Source organism: Balaenoptera physalus (genome assembly GCF_965194825.1).
Source record: "Balaenoptera physalus genome assembly, chromosome: 7".
In the NCBI taxonomy this organism is placed as follows: Eukaryota; Metazoa; Chordata; class Mammalia; order Artiodactyla; family Balaenopteridae; genus Balaenoptera; species Balaenoptera physalus.
In genome coordinates this window covers 38,946,477-38,967,608 of record NC_138886.1, presented here as the reverse complement: position 1 = coordinate 38,967,608, position 21,132 = coordinate 38,946,477, and the positions used below count along the sequence as shown (strand labels likewise).

The window sequence follows — 21,132 nt, the reverse complement described above, 5'->3', positions numbered from 1 at the left end:
AAGAAACAAGAAAAATCTCAAATAAACAATCTAACCCTACACTTAAAACAACAAGAGAAAGAACAAAGAAAACCCAAAGTCAGTAGAAGGAAAGAAATCATAAATATCAGAGCAGAAATAAATGAAATAAAAACGAAGAAAATAATAGCAAAGATCAATAAAACTAAAAGCTGGTTCTTTGAGAAGATAAACAAAATTGATAAACTCTTAGCCAGACTCATCAAGAAAAAAAGAGAGAGGATGCAAATCAATAAAATTAGAAATGAAAAAGGAGAAATCACAACTGACACCTCAGAAATACAAAGGATTATAAGAGACTACTACAAACAACTATATGCCAATAAAATGGACAACCATGAAGAAATGGACAAATTCTCAGAAAGGTGCAATTTTCCAAGACTGAACCAGGAAGAATTAGAAAATAAAAACAGACCTATCACAAGTAATGAAATTGAAACTGTAATTAAAAATCTTCCAACAAGCAAAAGTCCAGGACCAGGTGGCTTCACAGGCGAATTCTATCAAACATTTAGAGAAGAGCTAACACTGATCCTTCTCAAACTCTTCCAAAAAATTACAGAGGGAGAAACCCTCCCAAATTCATTCTATGAAGCCACCATCACCCTGATTCCAAAACCAGAAAAAGGTATCACAAAAAAATTAAAGACCAATATCACTGATGAACATAGATGCAAAAATCCTGAACAACATACTAGCAAACAGAATCGAACAGCACATTAAAAGGATCATACATCATGATCAAGTGAGATTTATCTCAGGGATGCAAGGATTTTTCAATATATGCAAATCCATCAATGTGATACAGCACATTAACAAATTAAGGAATAAAAACCATATGATCATCTCAATAGATGCAGAAAAAGCTTTTGACCAATTCAACACCCATTTATGATAAAAACTCTCCAGAAAATGGGCATAGAGAGAACCGACTTCAACAAAATAAGGCCATATATGACAAACCCACAGCAAGCATCATACTCAATGGTGAAAAACTGAAAGCATTTCCACTAGGATCAGGAACAGGACAAGGATGTCCACTCTCACCACTCTTATTGAACATAGTTTTGGAAGTCCTAGCCACAGCAATCAGAGAAGAAAAAGAAACAAAAGGAATACAAATTGGAAAGGAAAAAGTAAAACTGTCACTATTTGCCAATGACATGAAACTCTACATAGAAAATCCTAAAGATGCCACCAGAAAACTACTAGAAAAATCAGTGAATTTGGTAAGGTTGCAGGATACAAAATTAATGCACAGAAATCTCTGGTATTCCTATATACCAACAATGAAAAATCAGAAGGAGAAATTAAGGAAACACTCCCATTTACCATTGCGACAGAAAGAATAAAATACCTAGGAATAAACCTGCCTAAGAAGGTGAAAGACTTGTACTCAGAAAGCTATAAAACACTGATGAAAAGGTGACATAAACAGATGGAGAAATATACCATGTTCTTGGATTGGAAGAATCAATATTGTGAAAATGACTATACTACCCAAAGTAATCTACAGATTCAATGCAATCCCTATCAAACTACCAACAGCATTCTTCACAGAATTAGAACAAAAAATCTTACAATTCATATGGAAACACAAAAGACCCCAAATAGCCAAAGCAATCTTGAGAAAGAAAAACGGAGTTGGAAGAATCAGGCTCCCCGACTTCAGACTATACCACAAAGCTACAGTAATCAAGGCAGTATGGTACTGGCAGAAAAACAGAAATATAGCTCAATGGAACAGGATAGAAGGCCCAGAGATATACCCATGCACCTATGGGCACCTAATTTACGACAAAGGAGGCAAGAACATACAATGGAGAAAAGAGAGCCTCTTCAATAAGTGTTGCTGAGAAACCTGGACAGCTACATGTAAAAGAATGAAATTAGAACACCCCCTAACACCATACACAAAAATAAACTCCAAATGGATTAAAGACTTAAATGTACGACCAGACACTATAAAACTTTTAGAGGAATATATAGGAAAAACACTCTTTGACATAAACCACAGCAAGATCTTTTTTGACCCACCTCCTAGAGTAACAGAAATAAAAACAAAAATAAACAAATGTGACTTAATTAAACTTAAAAGCTCTTGCACAGCAAAGGAAACCATAAACAAGACAAAAAGAACCCTCAGAATGGGAGAAAATATTTGTAAATGAAACAACGGACAAAGGATTAATCTCCAAAATATACAAACAGGTCATGGAGCTCAATATCAAAAAAACAAACAATCCAATTAAAAAATGGGTGGAAGACCTAAATAGACATTTCACCAAGGAAGACATACAGATGGCCAAGAGGCACATGAAAAGATGCTCAGCATCACTAATTATTAGAGAAATGCAAATCAAAACTACAATGAGGTATCACCTCACACCGGTCAGAATGACCATTATCAAAAAAATCTAGAAACAATAAATGCTGGAAAGGGTGTGGTGAAAAGGGAACCCTCCTGCACTGTTGGTGGGAATGTAAATTGATACAACCACTATGGAAAAGAGTATGGAGGTTTTTTCAAAAACTAAAAATAGAACTACCATATGTGCCAGCAATCCTACTACTGGGCATATACCCCGAAAAAACCATAATTCAAAAAGAGACATGCACCACAGTGTTCTATTGCAGCACTGTTTACAATAGGTGGGACATGGAACCAACCTAAATGTCCATCGACAGATGAATGGATAAAGAAGATGTGGCACATATATACAATGGAATATTACTCAGCCATAAAAAGAAACGAAATTGAGTTACTTGTAGTGAGGTGGATGAACCTAGCGTCTGTCATACAGAGTGAAGTAAGTCAGAAAGAGAAAAACAAATACTGCATGCTAACGCATATATATGGAATCTCAAAAAAAAATGGTACTGATGAACCTAGATGCAGGGCAGGAATAAAGATGTAGACATAGAGAATGGACTATAGAATATAGACAAGTTTAAAACAAAGTAATGCAAGCATGTATACAGTATAAATACTAATAAAAAGAAAGCTGGAGTGGCTTTATTAATATCAGATCAAGGAAAAATACCAAGGACGTTATATACTGATAAGAAATGTCAGCTTGGCAAGAAGATATAACAATCCTAATAGTGTACACCTAAAAGCAGAGCTCCAAGATACACAATAAAACCTGATAAAATTGAGTGGAGAAATGTACAAATCTATTATACTTAGAGACCTCAAAATCCTCTCAGTAATCAATACAAGTAGACAGAAAACCAGCAAGTATATAGAAGATCTGAACAACACTATCAACTATTTGACTTTTGTAGAACTCTAAACACAACAACAGCCGAATACACATTCTTTTCAAGTGCACAAGGAACATTCACCAAGATATACCATATCCTGGGCCATAAAACAAACCTGAACAATTTTAAAAGAATTGAGATCATACGAAGTATGTTTTCTGGTCATAGCAAAATTAAACTACAATTATAGAAAGATATATGGAAAACTCCAAATATTTAGAAACTAAAAATATACTTCTAAATAATTCATGGGTCAAAGAAACCTCCTAGGAAATTTTAAGATATTTTGAACTGAATGAAAGTTAACATATTAAAATCCGTGCAGCTAAAACAGTGCTTAGAGGAAAATTTATAGTGCTAAAAATGCTTACATTAGAAAAGAAGAAAGGCCTCAAATCAATAATCTATGTTTTCACTTTAAGAAACTAAAAAAAGGACAAACTAAACTCAAAGCTAGCAGAAAAAAGAAAATTACAAAGAACAGAAATCAATGAAATTGAAAACAAACATTAGAGAAAATTAATATAACTAAAATCTAGTTCTTTGAAATAATAATAATAAAAAAAGATAAACATCTGGCCAGATGACCAAGAAAAGGAAAGAGAGAGATGCCATAAATTTCCAATCTCAAGAACGAAAGAGAGGGTATCACTACAAACCCTAGAGATACTGAAAGTATAATAAGGAAATGCTATGAACAATTCTATGTCCATAAATATGACAACATAGATGAAATGTACCAATTCCTTGAAAAACAGAAATTACAAAATTCATGAAGAAATAAATTACATGAATAGTTTGATTTCTATGAGAGAAATTTAATTTGTAGTTACAGACTTTCTTAGAAAGGAAACTCCAGGCCCAAGTCATTTAACTGGTGAATCCTACCAAACATTTATGGAAGAAATTATAACAATTATATAAAACCTCTTCCAGAAAATAAAAGAGGGCAGGACACTTCCCAGCTCATTTTATGAAGCCAGAATTACCTGATACCAAAACAAAGACAATACAAGAAAACTATAGATTTTCATGAACATAGATGCTCCAATTCTCAACAAAATATTTGCAAATGGAATCCAGTCATATGTAAAAATGTAATACATTACAACAAAATAGGGTTTATCCTGGGAATGCTAGGTTGTTTTAACAGTCAATTTATTATTGTAATTTACTACATTAACAGGCAAAAGAAGAAAAATCACTTGATTATTTTAATACTTGCAGAAAAATCTTTTGATATAATTCAACATTTATTCATGATAAAATTATCAGTACTCTAGGAATAAAAGGGAACTTGTTTTACATGATTAAGGATATCTATAGAATCTTGTAGCCAACATTATATTTAATGAGGTAAGGATGTCTGCCCTACCACTTCTACTCAACATTCATAATGGAACTCCTAGCCAGTGCAACAAGGCAAGAAAAAGAAAAGGCATTCAGAATGGAAAATAAAACTTTCTGGATGACTTTACTGCCTAAGAAGAAGGTCTCAAAGAATCTACAAAAATGCTCCTAGAACTTAAAAGTGAGTTTGGTAAGGTCTCAAGCTATGAGATTAAAATGCAAAAAGCAATTGTATTCCTATATAAAGGAATATCTTGTTTTATTGAACTTCACTTATTGTCCATCACAGATACTGCATTTTCTACAAATTGAAGGTTTGTGGCATCCCTGTGTTGAGCAAGTCTATCAATGCCATTTTTTGCTCACTTCATGTCTCTGTGTCACATTCTGGTAATTCTCACAACATGTCAAACTTTTTCATTATTATATTTGTTATGGTGATCTGTGATTAGTGATTTTTGATGTTACTATTAAGACTTGCTGAAGGCTTAAATGATGGTTAGCATTCTTTAGCACTAATGTATTTTTATTTATTTATTTTTAATTTTTCATTTATTTATTTTTGGCTGTGTTGGGTCTTCATTGCTGCTCACGGGCTTTCTCTAGTTGTGGCGAGCAGGGGCTACTCTTTGTTGCGGTGTGCGGGCTTCTCATTGCTGTGGCTTCTCTTGTTGTGGAGCATGGGCTCTAGGTGTGTGGGCTTCAGTAGTTGTGGTGCGTGGGCTTCGGTAGTTGTGGTGCAAGGGCTCAGTAGTTGTGGCTTGCGGGCTCTAGAGCACAGGCTCAGTAGTTGTGGCACGCAGGCTTAGTTGCTCCGCAGCATGTGGAATCTTCGTGGACCAGGACTAGAACCCGTGTCCCCTGCATTGGCAGGCAGATTCTTAACCACTGCACCACCAGGGAACCCCAGCACTAATGTATTTTAAAATTAAGGTATGTACTTGTTTTTTTAGACATAATGCTATTGCCAACCTAATAGACTTCAGGATAGTGTAAACATAACTTTTATATGCACTGGGAATCAAAAAAATTATGTGACTCACTTTATTGCAACATTTGGCTTGGTTGGTCTGGAACAAAACCCACAATATTGCTGAGGTATGCCTGTAATGACAATAAACAATTGGAAACCAAAATTGAAAATAAGTACCATTTACAATAGCGCCCCAAATCAATAAATATTTGGGTATAAATTTATCAGGATCTGTATGCTTAAAACTATAAAACACTGATAAAATGAATAAAAAGAAGACTATTCATGGATTAGAAGACTCGGTATACTTAAGATGTCAATTCTCCTCTTTTTGATCTATGTATTTGGTCCAATTCCAATAAAAATCCTAGCAAGTATGTTTGCATTTATTGGCAAACTGATTTTTTTTTTAAGTAAATAAAGCTCAAAAGCAGGTGTTCTCATCGGCGGCATCCAGTCCTTCCTGGGTCATTGTCCCCATCCCCCCCCCCCGCCGTGACTGTCTCAGGCTACCTTGTCCCACGGTTCCACTGTCCCCTCTCCTGCAGCCCTAACACTGCAGGAGGACCTGGGGCTTTCACAGCTGTCAGTGTCAGTCCAGGGCCTTGACAATCAGGTGGTTCAGGTGGCTCACCATGGGTCCCGGGTCATCGTCGAGCCCCGCTGTGATCATGGTGTTCTCGTAGATCTGATCCACCAGCAGCTGGGCCAGGTCAGGCTCGCTGTCTCTCAGCTGATTGAGCTTCTTGATGAGCGTGTGCCTGGGGTGGATCTCCAGCGTGGGCTGCAGCAGCTGATCGCGCTCCTCCGGGAGCTCGGCCAGCTGCCGCATGCACAGGAAGTGCCGGGCGGCCCCCATCTTGGTCTGGATGAGGACCTGGCGGCTGTACAGCGAGATACTGGAGCCCAGCTCCCGGCTCACGTCAGACATGGTTGGTTTCGATTCCGGCGCGTAGAAGATGCTGCGGATGTTGAGAGGTGCGTCCGTCTTGTAGTGCAGGGTGTAGCGGGGCTTGTCATGGGCCTGAGCGATGTAGCGGTAGAATTCCTCGTGCTGCGACTCGCCCACATCCTTGGGGTCCATCAGCCAGATGGCCTGCAGGGTATTAATGCGCCTTCTGTTCAGGTACAAGGGGAAGCTGACAAAGTTGCTGTACTTTGTCACCACATCTCCAACCCGAGCTTCGCTGGTGAACTCTCTGCTGTCTGCCGTGAGGTGGATGATGATTTTGGTCCCGCTTCTTACTCCTGAGGCTTCGGCGATTTCAAACACCCCAGAGTCCTCTGAAAGCCACTGGTACCCAGGGCTGTCCGTGTCCACCGAGCGAGAATAGACCTCAACTCTGTCAGCCACCATGAAGGCCGAGTAGAAACCCACTCCGAACTGGCCGATGATCTTGCTGCCTGGCTCTGAGGCGCGTCCAGAAAGGCCTTCCACCCCCACCTGGCAATCGTTCCCAGGTTGGACACCAGCTCCTCCTGTGTCATCCCGATGCCAGTGTCCTGGATCGTGATGGTGCCTTTCTCGGCGTCAGTCTGCAAGTGAATCTCCATTTCTGGCAGCGTCTGGCCTTCAGACACCAGCTTATGACGCAGCTTTACCGAGGCGTCGCTAGCGTTGGAGATCAGCTCCCGTATAAACACCTCTTTTTCTGAGTACAAGGAACGGGCAACGATGTGCAGAAGCTTCTTTGTTTCAGCCTGGAACTCATGTTTGGAAGCAGAACCCTGCACGGTCTCCGAGCTGCCGCTGAGGGAGTGCGGAGGCTCCGCCTTCCGCTCCTCAGTAGCCTGGGAGCTGAACGGCCACCCATCGTGGGAGCTTGAAGCCAGGCTTTGCCTGGGACTCCAGGACTGGGCTGGGGGCCTCCGAGGACACAGAACTGGTTGTCCTCCCCGGGCCGCCGCCAGTGCCGCGGCCCGCAGCCGGCAGCCCCACAGCAGCAGCGTCCACAGCTGGCGAGCCGTGTCTGCGAACTGATTTTTAAAATTTATATGGAAAGGCAAAGGTGCATATCCAATAAAATTTTGCAGATGAACAAAGTTGGTAGACTCCTACTACTTGATATCAATACTTACTGTAAAGCTACAGTTATTATGACAATGAGATATTGATGAAAATATAGACATTCAGATGAATGGAATGCAATAGAGACTTGAGAAATGAACTCACAGAATTGTGGTCAGTTGAGTTTTGAAAAAGATACAAAGGCAATTCCATGGAGAGAGGATAGTCTCTTCAAAAAATGGTGCTAAACACCCCAGTGTTCATTGCAGCACTATTTACAAGAGCCAGGACACAGAAGCAACCTAAATGTCCCTCAACAGAGGACTGGATAAAGAAGATGTGGTACATATATACAGTGGAATATTACTCAGCCATAAGAAGGAGCAAAATCATGCCATTTGCAGAGACGTGGATGGACCTAGAGACTGTCATACAGAGTGAAGTAAGTCAGAAAGAAAAAAACAAATATCGTATATTAATGCATATATGTGGAATCTAGAAAAATGTTATAGATGGACCTATTTGCAAAGCAGAAATAGAGACACAGACATAGAGAACAAATGTGTGGACACCAAGGGGGGAAAGGCGGGGTGGGATGAATTGGGAGATTGGGATTGACATATATACACTATTGATAACTATGTATAAAATAGATAACTAATGAGAACCTACTGTATAGCACAGGGAACTCTACTAAGTGCTCTGTGGTGACCTAAATGGGAAGGAAATCCAAAATGTAGGGGATATATGTATACGTATAGCTGATTCACTTTGCTGTACAGCAGAAACTAACACAACATTGTAAAGCAACTATACTCCAATAAAAAAAAATATTTAGAGACTGAAAAAAATAAATGGTGCTGAACAACTGAACATCCGTGTGCAAAAAAAAATGAACCTTGACCTGTGCTTCACATTTTGTACACAATTAACTCAAAATGGGTAACAGAACTAAATGCAAAACATAAAGCTATAAGACTTTTAAAGAAAACCTGGGAAAAAAATCTTTGTGGGCCTGAGTTAGGTAGAGAATTCTTAGATATAATAAAAGCAAGATTTATATGAGAAAAATTGATAAATTAAACTTATCACAGTTAAAGACAGACATTGTCAAAGTTACTGTTAAGAGAATGAAAAAACAAGTCACAGGTTGGGGGAAAATATTTGCAAATCATATGTTTGACAAAGGCCTTGTACTTAGGATATATAAAGAACTTTCCAAAGTCAACAATAAGAAAACAACAAACCAGTTTTCAAAAAAGCAAAAAATTTCAACAGATACTTCGTCTAAGAAGACATATTGATGGCAAGTAAGTACATGGAAAGATTCTCAGCATCATTAGGCATTAGCCATTAGGGAAAGACAAATTAAAATCATGAGATAAACTACACACCTATTAGAATTACTAAAATTAAAAACAAACAACTGACAATACAAGGTCTTGATGAAGTTGTGGAGCAACTGAAACTCTCATACATTGCTATGAGAATGCAAAATGGTACAGCCACTCTGAAAAACAGCTTGGCAGTTTCTTATAAAATTAAACATACACTTACCATATGATCCATCTCTCCCACTTCTGGGTATTTACCCTAAAGAACTGAAGACTTAAATTCACACAAAAACCTGTAGCAGCTTTATTCAAAATTGCTCAAATCTGAAACAACCCAAATGTCCTTTAATGAGTGAATGGATAATCAAACTGTGGTACATCCATGCAATGGAATACTACTCAGCATAAAAAGAATGAACTATTTGTTACATGCAACAACTTGGATGAATCTCAAAGTCATTCTGCTAAATGAAAGAAGCCAAATTCAAAAAGTTACATATGATGCAACTCCATTTATATGTCATTCTGGATAAGCTGAAGCTACAGGGAGGGAGGAAAAAAAGCAGTGGTTTTCCATGCTTAGGGGTAGAATGGTTGACTACAGCACCCTGAAGAAATTGGGTGTGTGCGTGTGTGATATTATTCTCACTGGCCAAATATCCTGTGCGTTGAAGATTTACACACTATTCATTGAATGACCTATTCATTGAAGAAATGTTTAAACTTAAAATAATAATATTTACAGCTAAAATTATTCATTGGTTACCATGTGTCATGAATGACAATAAACATTTTACAGGTAGTCAAGCTTCTCAGTTCCACCCCATGGAGTAAGGATGGCTAAATTGGCACGTGTTCTACTACTCCTCTTCCCATGCCCACGTTTGCCACTCCAGAATCCTTTCTAACATTGTGCTTAAGGCAGCCAAGAGCAATCACTCAGTGTAATAGTTTCCTAGAGCTGCCATAACAAAATACCACTGACTTCATGACTTAAGCAACAGAACTTTATTTCTCACAGTTCTGGAGAGTGCAAGTCCAAGATGAAGGCGTTGGCAGGTTTGGTTTCTTCTGAGACTTCTTGCTTTGGCTTGCATATGGCCAGCTTCTTGCTGTGTCCTCATGTGGCCTTTCATCTGTGCATGTACATCCCTGGTGCTTCTTTTGTGTGTTCAAATTTCCTCTTCGTATAACAACACCAGTCAGATTGGATTAGGGTCTACCCTAATGGCCCCACTTTAGCTTAATCATCTCTTTAAAGACCCTATCTCCAAATAAAGTCACATTCTGAGGTACTGGGGGTTAGGCTTCAACATATGAATTTTGGAAGGACACAATTCAGCCTATTATACTCAGATATAATCTATTTGCAATCTCTGCCACATAGTATAAATGCAATAATTTTACCGAGGAATAATTTAAAGTGAGTATAACTTGCTTTTATTTTTTTTTTAACTGAAAATGCTTGCCAACCCTGGGTCAGAGTACACTGCTTTGAGAATGAGACTTTATTGCATGATCCCATCTTTGAGCAGCCTTCTGAGCTCTTGGGGCAGTGTGCCTAGAGGTGCCCACTGTGAGCAACCCTCCCCTCAAAGGTACACGGAATCATCTAGAAATGGCTTCTCAGTCAAATCTGTGTCAAGACTTCACGGCCATGCCAGAGTCAACCAAAGCCTAGAGCCACGGTGGGGACTATCCCAAAACACTGAGTCAGTGTCACTGAGGTCAGGAGTGTTCCTCCACCTCCTTAGGCTGGAGGGGAGCCAAGGTTCTAAAACCTAAAGAATTTGAACCACAATGATTCTATCACATATTTGTGCACACTCGCACACAGGTTAGAAGAGTATTTCATAACAGTCTTCAGCTGTTGTCACTGGAGAGCAGTAGTGACCCTTTATCACTTAAGAAATTACCATACTCACAGATGAAAGCTAGAAACAGTCCCATTATTTTATATGTAAGGTCCAAGGAAATTACGTTGCAAAAAGTGATGAAGGGACAGTTAAGGGCTGCAGATGGGCATTTAGCAAAGAAACATGCATGTATTTCTAAAGGATTGGTAAGCTTTCTGGAATTATGCAACAGATATTGGCTCCAAACAATCCACTGGAAACAAAGCAGTGGCTATGTTCTAGCTACGTACTGTTACCTGTATTTCTAGGGGATGCCTGATATTCTTTAATTTGAGAGGCACATTTTAGCATTTCTGGAATTGGACTTCGATCTTGTAGTAAATATAAAATTTAATGGGGTCTTTCTCCTTTTCTTCATTCTCTTTCCTCTTCTCCTGTTTCCCCCTCTGGAAAACACTTATTAAAGAGCTGGTGCATTTTACAGAAGATGGTGTCTTAGAATTGAGGTAATTACTTCCAATTTGTTTTGAAGTCCAGGTTGAAGACTAATGTTTTAGTTTAGTTCTGCCCATTTGGTTCACAAAGTAGACTCTGATAATTTGCCCTCCAGGACTGGAAGGAACCCTAATGGGTCTGTGCTCTGACATGCTCTCAGATCTCAGCTCTTAGAGGGGCTCTTATCATAGGTGTGTCCTAATAAGGTCCTGGGAAGACTAAGTCTGCCAAAGGCCATGTGATGTGCTGGCAAATGCCAGGTTCCAGAAATGAACACAGTGACCTTGATGGTAATACAATGTTTCTCTTTGCTTCAAGACTACACAAATTTATACAAATATTTATACAAATATATTTGTATAAATTTCAGAGAAAACCTCTGTTTTGCTAAGTAAGGTACATTAGCATATATATATGTGATTTCTAAGCATAGAAAGTAAAAGCTGCCATCTTGTTGTAAGTTAGAATAAAAGAACATTAAGTCACTGGAATATATTAAATAACTAATTACATCAAGAATAGTCTAGGTGTTAGTCCTGTGAAACAATCTGCTTCATAGATTAACATGAGAGCTTATTTGCATATATGCTATAGACACTTTTGAGAGAGTGTGTGTATGTATGTGTATGTGTGGTGTATATATATGTATATATATATATATATATATATATATAGCATATATGGCATATATAGTGTTTTAAAGAGAGTAAACACCATGTAGTTAATTCCTGTGGCCAAAGACAATTTCAGTGTTTCTGCAACATCTGACAATCACTTCATCTTTGTAATACCATCTAAATTTGCATTTTTAAGAATCCCATATATTACTTAACAGAAAAGGCCTAAGGGGTATCAAAAGAGACGAGGCAAATTAAGTTTCCTTTTGTCCAACTTTGTGTCACTTCCTGCCTCCATAAATAGGGAAAGCAAAATATCTGTGCTTCTTATTCATGTACATCTGCCAAATCAATTAACACCTCCTGAATGTTATCTTAATTGCATTTATTAACATAACATTAACATAGCAGGGAGATAACATTCAGGAGGTATTAATTGGTTTGGCAGGCACTCTTGAATGGGAAGCATAGAGAAGGGCCCTTCTCAGTATCTTATGTGGGTATTTTTTTTTTTTTTTTTTTTTGGTGGTGGTGGAGAAGAGATGAGATTACACTGAAAGAGAGAAAATATATCTTAACCAAAATAGTAGCCACATCACAGGGTCACTTGATTCTCCTTTCTAAAATCTCCAAAGAAGCATCTGCTCTAAAGCCTACCTGTTTGACAGTTTACCCAGATACCCTCTCCGCCCCATTGTCCCTGTGCAGTTCTGGCTAAGGAGGCCTCTGGAGGTGTGCAGGCACAGATATGCTTTCCAGGATGCACTGAGCTCCACCATAAATTTTTACAGCACCTCAGCTGCTTTAAAAATAATTCAAATGTGTTCCTGTGATGAGAATTTAATAGGGCTCCTACCCTTATAGAATCATAGAACTATAGAGTGCTTTAACTAGATCCATCTATTCATTAACTCATTCAGTAGGCCTTATGGAGCACCTACTGTAGCTCAGCACTGTAAAATGCTGGGGTAAATAGATAAACAAGACTCAATACCTGGCTCAAGATGTCCAGCTGACACAGGAATTGGCCATGGAGACAGTCATGGCAGGTGAATGGTTCAAAATGGACACCCATACATCGTCACTGAGTGAATGAATCAATGAAATGTGATCACTGTGGTTCCCCTCTGGTGGTGGTATGGAGGGTGGGGAGGTGGGGGTCTAGGGATGTGGGTATAAGGAGGCAAAACTGAAGACAGCAGATGATTATGGAAAGTTAAAATGAGGAGGGATTATGGAAAGTTAAAATGAGGAGTTCAATGAACTAAGGCAGAAACACTAGCGTTGGAGAGGATAGCATAGATAAAGAGATTCACATGATCCAAATAGCTGCTCACATTTATTGAGGGTTTTCTTTGCGCCAGGCAGCGCTCTTAGCAGTTGATTTGAATTTCATTTTCTCAACAAATGTATGAGGTGGTCCTATTATTATACCCATTTTAAAGATGAGGAAGTTGAGTGTGGTAGGCTGAGTAATGGCCCCCCAAGGCTGTCCACACTCTAATCCCCAAAACCTGTGAATATGTTACATTGCATAGCAAAAGGACTTTGCAGATGTAATTAGGTTAAGGATTTTGCAGTGGGGAGATTATCTTGGATTATCTGTGTGGGCCTGAGGTAATTACAGGGCCTTTAACATGAATGGGACAGAAATAGAGTCTGAGTGAGAAGATAAGGGACAGAAGCAGAGGTCAGAAAAAAGAGAAAATGCCACATTGGAGGCTTTGAAGATGAAACGGCCACAAGCCAAGGAATGTAGGTGGCCTGTAGAGGGGCTTTCCCTGGGCCCTCTGTGTAATGAGACTCCTTCCATTTACCCACGTTTTCCATTTCCTTTCATTTTCATCCTCTTTGGGAAAGTACCGTGTTTAATTGTACAATATTTTTCTTACTAAAAAACTGTTTCCCTCATTACATTATCATTTCCATGAAGGCTGTTCCTGTGTTGTTCACCGTTGACCCAATGCCTAACACTGTGCCTGACACAAAAAAATATACTCAATAAATGCGTGTTAAAAGAATGTAGGAAGGGAAGAAGTTCTCACACTTGCTCAGGGTGGCATATTTCTGAGCAGTCAGGGTGTCCCCCGAAGGCCTTGATGTATTGAAATAACAGACTTATAATCACCTTGTGATATGCAGGTGCCCCTGCCCAGATCTCCCTTCAATAAAGAACCTATTGACTCAGCTGCTGGGGTTGTGATCTGTGGACAGCCTTAGTTACTGGCCCCTTCAGGGATTACCTCACCTGCAGAAAACTGCCTTCCTTAAAGTTATGCCCTTCTCGGGGTGGCCTATATCCAGTGACTGATTGAGATGAGCATTAAGGACTGGCCATTTCGGTCCAGCATGGGACAACTCTGGAAGCCAGTTTAGCTCCAGAGTTCCTTGTGAGATTGTCCAGGGTTGTCATGGGGCCCATACTGTGCTCGATTTCTGCCTCATCCAGTCCTGTGTCCACTTACCTTCCACAAGTGTTGATCCCAAGGACACTCCTTAATAAACATCCAGCATACTAAACTGTCTTAGAGTCTGCTTTCTGTTGGTTTGACCCCCATCTCAAACAATCACTAAGCATAGAATTCTTTTGAGCCAGGTAGTTATAAATAATCAGGAACAGAATCCAAAATTTAGGAAAAAGGTATACAAGATCTTAATATTAAGGAAATTCTATCCATTAATTCTCTTTTCACTGAGTTAGGAAGACTGCTGTTAATAAAGACTTACCAGCGGAATCCCTCAACGTGCTGATCCCCGCCCCCCTCCAAACATGGTTTGACAGTCACATCAGATCTCTTTCCTAAGTATCTCTTTGATTCATCACCCTCATCACTCTTAATTCAAGCCACCCATTACTTCTCACTTGGTTTAATGAACAACTCTGAGTCCCTTATTTTGCCTTGCTCCAATTTTTCTCCATGCTGGAGTGGCCATTGCCCCACCTAAAGCTCTTTAGTAGCTCCCCATCACCTGTAGCATAGAGTCTAACTCCTAAACGTGACATCCAAAATTCTCTCTGATTGGGCTTCTCCCTGTTTCCAGACTCATCTCTGGCATGCCCTAATCACCCTCCCCGCTTTACCACTGCCTCCTTTGTTTTGGTCCTGCCAAAGTTCTCCAAACTGTCCATGCTGGTGCATAGGCCCATCGTGACCTGGACTCTCTTTAGAGCTCTAGCCTTGAATTTTACCACCACTCCTTCTTTCTAGTCTCAGCCATCCTGAGTGACATGCAGTTCATCAATATGCCCTGTCCTTGTTTGCCTCTGGGCCTTTGCACATGTTGTTTCCTCTGTCTAGACTATTTTCTCTTTCTCTGACTACCCATCTCCCTGCCTTCTCCTTGCCAAGTTGATTTCCACTGATACTCACCCTTCCCTGATTCCCTGAGGATGAATTTGGTACCTCTCCTATGTGCTCTTATGGCACCCTGTGCTTGGTCTTTTTTATAATAGCCGTACCATTCGTAATTGCCTCTAAACATAACTGTCTCAGCCACTAGACTCAACTTCTTATTCATAGCTGTGAACACAGCAATGAACACAGTACATAACACATAGAAGGTACTTGGGAAATATTTGATGATGAATGAATGAAGAATCAAAGTCTCATGATAATCCTAATGCATAAGCAGAGTAAACATTTTTGGCCACATTTTAGAGATATGGAAATTGAGGTTGACTTAGCCAAGGTTGTGTTGCATTCTGACTGCAAATCTAGAGCTACTTACAGTAAATGCCTCAATCCTTCATTCATTCCACATTGTATCATTCTACAACTATTCCACAGGTTTGAAAGCCTGCTATGTGGTTGTGTGTTGGGCTCTACTATAGGTGCTGGATTGACATGACCTTTCTTATGGAGCTTACGTTCTAGAAGGAAAGATTGACAATAAACAAGTAACAAAATAATGTTGAGTAGAGGGAAGTTCTATGAAGGAAATATGATGTAGTGACGTGGTAGAGTGGCATGCCAGTGCATGTAAGGGAGAGTGGTTCTTTAGAAATGGAGGCCAGGGAATAACCCTTGGAGGGAGTGACATTTGAGCTGAGGTCTGAAAAATAAGGAGCCAGTCATGAGACAAGGCAAAGAAGAACCTTCCTGGCAAAGGGAAGAGCATGTGCAAAGCTCTGAAATGGGAACGAACTCGGTGTGTTCAAGGATCAGAAAGAAGACCAGAATGGCAAGATCATAGTGAGTAATGGGAATAGCAACAGTCTGGATCATGTAGTGCTGGTAGATCCTGGCCAAGAGTTTGGATTTTGTTCTAAATGAAATGGGAAGCCAATGAAAGATTTAAAGAGCAGAGATGGGCGGTTACTTAACCCAGACTATGATAGTGTTGGAATCCTAATGATACAGGGGATTTGGATGATTAGGACTTCAGGAAATAAAATCCCACATAATTTGGAAAATGTAGTCTAGGATAAGAGCTCTAGAAGCAGTGTGGACCCAGTGGTCATTTTCCCTGGAGAATTACAGGTGCTTTTACAAACCAGATTATGGTTTCTACCAGTACCCTCATACTAATAAACTCCATGTCTCAGTCTCCAGCTTCTTATTTCCAGTTGCCTGCTGGACAGCTCTTCCATACTGTCCTGCAATTTATATCTAAAGGTAGAACTGTTGGTTTGCCCACCTACCCTACCATGCAGTGGTATCCCCCTTCTTTATTAATGATCCATTTATTAAGTTATAGGCATCCTAAATGACAGCCCAGTAACAAAAGCCCAGCTGACCACCAAGTCCTGACATCTTCTACCACCCAAATATTTTTCAGATTCAGCTTTATCGTCCTTGTCTCTTCAGGTTCTCATCTGCTATCACCAGGACTTTTGCAGCAACCTCCTAAATTATCATTAGTTGTCTTTACTCCAGTTCCATTTCAAACTCCTGCCAACCTAATCTTATTTTTTTTCCAAATGCAAACTCTTTTATATTTTATCTCCAATACAAGAGTAATAGTTTCTTGTTAAATTGCCGAATCCTTTTACCAAATGAAAACCCAGTGTGCATCCTTCTACACTTTCTTCTATGATTATACACACATATATACAAATTGGATTATAATATAATTCTGTTTGGTGATTTGCCTTTTTATTTAATAGATTGTGAGCATTTTTCGAAATGAATAAATACACAGCTACATCATTTTTGGTGGCTTTGTATTATTCTGTCATATGGATGTACTATAATGTACTTAAATAATTTCCTTTTGAAAGCCATTCAAATTATTTTGCTTTCACGAATGATCTGGAACATCTTTCTATATTTTTCTACTTGTACCTCTTTCTGTCTTACTTTCTTCAGAAGATTTACATGATATAGAACTCTTGATCACATATAATTTCTTTTAATATTGTTGTGGTTTCATGATGTATAGATGATGTATAGTTTTTTTTTTGTTTTTTTGTTTTTTTGGCCACGCTGCACAGCTTACGGGATCTCAGTTACCTGGCCAGGGACTGAACCAGGGCCATGGCAGTGAAAGCCTGGAATCCTAACCAGTAGGCCACCAGGGAACTCCCTGTATAGTTGGGGTTTTAAAAATTTTTTTTAATTAATTAATTAATTAATTTTAGTTTTGGCTGCATTGGGTCTTCGTTGCTGCGCACAGGCTTTCACTAGTTGCGGCGAGCGGGGGCTACTCTTCGTTGCAGTGCGTGGGCTTCTCATTGCGGTGGCTTCTCTTGTTGCAGAGCACGGGCTCTAGGCGCGTAGGCTTCAGTAGTTGTGGCACACGGGCTTCAGTAGTTGTGGCTCACAGGCTCTAGAGCGCAGGCTCAGTAGTTATGGCGCACCGGCTTAGTTGCTCCGCGGCATGTGGGATCTTCCTGGACCAGGGCTCGAACCTGTGTCCCCTGCATTGGCAGGCGGATTCTTAACCACTGCGCCACCAGGGAAGCCCTGTATGGTTGTTTTTAATTGGAAATTTTTTGGCATGAGGTGTGAGACAATGTTTTGAACTTTATTTTTCCTAAAATGGTTGGCCAGCTTTCTCAATATTATTTATAGTTTAATCCAACCTTTCTCCAATGATTTGAGGTGACAACACTGTTATACACTAAATTTTCATTTAACTTTGAGTCTATTTCTGGCCTTTTATTCTCATCCATCAGTCTGACTAGAAATTCTAGCAAAAATGCCCTGTTGTTTTAAATCTAGTAGCTTTCTAATGGACTTTAATATTTGATAAGCCAAGTCCTCCACTTTGCTCCTTATTTATGTATTTACTTTTTTGTGTGGCAGAGATTTGCTTTTTTCCCCACACTTCATTTTTCAAATAAAATTTAGCACCATTGCATCAATCTTCAAAAAACATTTGTTGAGATTTTTATGTTGATTGTATTAAATTTATATGCTATTTTGGAAGAATTTGCCATCTGCAGAACTATCTTTCTAAACTAAATCTGGTGTTATCATTATCTTGCTTAAAAACCTGTCATAGCTCCCCCTAATGGGAAAGTCATATTTTTTTGCATGCCACGTAACACGTTACATATTTTGACCCTTGTGCACCTTTCCTTGTGTTTTAGAGATTTAGAAAATCTTAGATTACAGTACCTCAAAGGATGTGGAGTAGTCGTTTGAATCTCAAAGTTCAGGCAGTGGAGGAGGTGGGTAGCAGCGAATACACTGGCAGGTTGAAGATGTAATTTGGAAATCTGTATTTACCTCATTTGCAGTTGTGACTGGAGCCAGGAGCTCCTAAGCTTGATTGCATTTTGGCCTGTAAGTCCATCCAGGGGAAGATCATCAGCATTCCAAGAAAATGTGCATGATCAAGGCTTTCTTTCTTTTAAGTCTTGGGAAAACTGTGACTTTCTAAAGTTTGGCTCCTGCCACTTGACATTGAAGAAGAAAATTCCACTAACTGCAAAATAAATAATCTGGCTGCTTTGTGTTTAGCCTGCGGCTTAATCTCCAAACCCTGGCCCCAGTAAAAGTTGCTGTTAGCTCTTTTCATCCGTCCTCACCCTTTGTTGTTCTCCGTGTGTTTCCCCATTCTCTGCCATGTACAAATCTGGTGGAGGAGATCTGGGTCAGTGATAGTGGGTGAGCGAGAAGGAAATGAAGGAACAGGGAGAAACATTAAGAAAACTAAGCTGGCAATGTTAAAACTTGCTGAGAGGAGACTTAACTGTCTTTTTAAATTTTATTTTAATTTTTAAAGTTAAAAAATTATTTTTTAGTTAATTAAATTTTCAACTGTCCTTTGAGACATATTATAACATGTAAGAATTCAAATGGGGATGGGATGTAGACTATGATTTTTCAGACATCCAGCCAGATCCTGAATACTCGCAGTGTACTTGTTTATATAAACCACGTTAGCTGGAAAATCTTATAAAAATTCAGTCACAGTATTTGCCAATTGGATTTCATTATCTTGTTAAAGTTGGGATATAAAATCAACTCCCTCATTGCTTTTAGCATTGGGAGAAGGGTAATTGCATGGGTCTTCAAACTATAGAGATTTTATTTTGGTCAATCATTTCAGGTTTCCCTCCAAATAATCTTATTGGAGAGATGCTTAAACGGTACAATAGATTAGCTTGTGTTTTTTCTGCCTTTATTTTTTTTTGCCTTTTGTTTACTGTAGTTTATAATGACATTGAGTAACAAAGTAATGAGATGATGAACAGAATAAAAACAGGAATAGGAGAAGATGGATGCAATTTATAAACTGGGTCATCACCATTAAATAATCAAAAGCTTGGAATTGTAGCCCATATAAGTTGAAACTGAACTGCTATAAGACAAAATAATGCCAAAAAGTTTATTGACCTTTATTTCCAATGTATGTTGTTCTCTGGATGTCCTACATGTTTTTCTACAAAGAAGATACTCCTGCTTCATGGTCACTTTTAAGATCAAGTTGTGAAGCCATAAATCTATTAACTGCTAGAGGAATTGACATATTTTTGAGAATGATCTTTCAAAAGTCCAGAATATCTATTTCAAATTAGTGAAAACATGGTTATAATTTGTCAGTTATTAAACATAACAAGTAAAGGAAGAAATATAGAGAGCATGTATAATACGGTTTTTATCCTTAGGAAATATTGTACATGCACCATAAGCCTAGTTTCCCCTATTGAGTGCAGAAGCTTTGTCATATAAGCAGGAATAAAAAAAGTTTAACCAAGCCATTTGGCCATTCCAAGATCATGAATTATAGAGCTGGGGGTTCAAGGACACTGATCGCCCATACAACCCTGCAGGGAGTTGAACTGAGCTCAGTTTGAGGTCACAGCAGGGCAGCAGAGGACAGAAGGTAATGAGATGTCTGGGCAGTAGGGTAGCTCAACAGCTGCTCATCTGAGAAATCCTGGTGCATGGATGAGGCGGATGTGACTCACTGATTCAACTTGAAGCAGGAAGAATTGTGAACAAGGAAGGGGACCAAAGAATAACTCAAGATGGTGGGAGACAGCCAAGATAAAAAGCTGTCTTTACAGATGGCCTTATTTAACCAGGGCTAAGAGTTAGAAATGTACATTTATCTGCCATTTGTCCACTTATTTGAAGGGAATTTCATGCAGTAGAACCAGCGCATGCACAGACACATTAATAGGTTATGTCCTTTGCATAGGGAAAAAGTAAAGTTATCAAACATTATAGAATCTATATTCAAATGTAGAGACTTCTCTTTTTTTTCCATTAATAAAAGAACATTTCAAATATACACAGAAGTAAAGAGGAAGAATACACTGACCCTCATGTACCCATTGCCCAGCTTCACCAATTAGCAATTATACCTTTCTTGGAGGAAATTCGTTTTGATGAAGGAAGTTGGCATGAGAGGAGACCTTGAAACACTCCCTGAAGAGGGGGAAGCAAAGGCCCATGTTTTCAGCTGGGGTCCCTGGATCCCTCCAGTGTGACATTATTACAGCATTACTGCGTTACTTGTTAAATGAAAGGTATTAGCTCTGTGAGTAATCAGGTAATCAAAAAGTAGTTTCTGCTTTGACTTTTTATTACAGGTTTTTCATCCACTTACATTTAAAATTTTTTTAATATATCATTATTTTAAACACACATCATTATTTTAATCATATCCAATTAAATATACCTGCATCTCCTCAGCATGCATCATTATGTACTTTACTAAAAAGCACTTCGAATCCAATTGCGTACCAACGTTCTTTATTATAATTTATGTGCACAAATCTGCAGCAGATTTATACATTTTGAAGATTAATTATCAA

General features: G+C 39.0%; 1 protein-coding gene and 1 pseudogene across 4 annotated transcripts in view; one reads left to right on the top strand and one right to left on the bottom strand.

The window, feature by feature from the left end:
* Nucleotides 1–21,132, top strand: part of LOC309663825 (spermatogenesis-associated protein 31D4-like) — a 210,537-nt gene that overhangs the window by 73,757 nt on the left and 115,648 nt on the right. The window lies entirely within an intron of this gene.
* On the bottom strand, nt 6,136–15,066 carry LOC309665178 (heat shock protein 75 kDa, mitochondrial pseudogene; annotated as a pseudogene). Its single transcript has 2 exons — nt 15,001–15,066; nt 6,136–7,663 (listed from the first exon to the last, which is right to left on the bottom strand). The product of its transcript is annotated as a heat shock protein 75 kDa, mitochondrial pseudogene (transcript).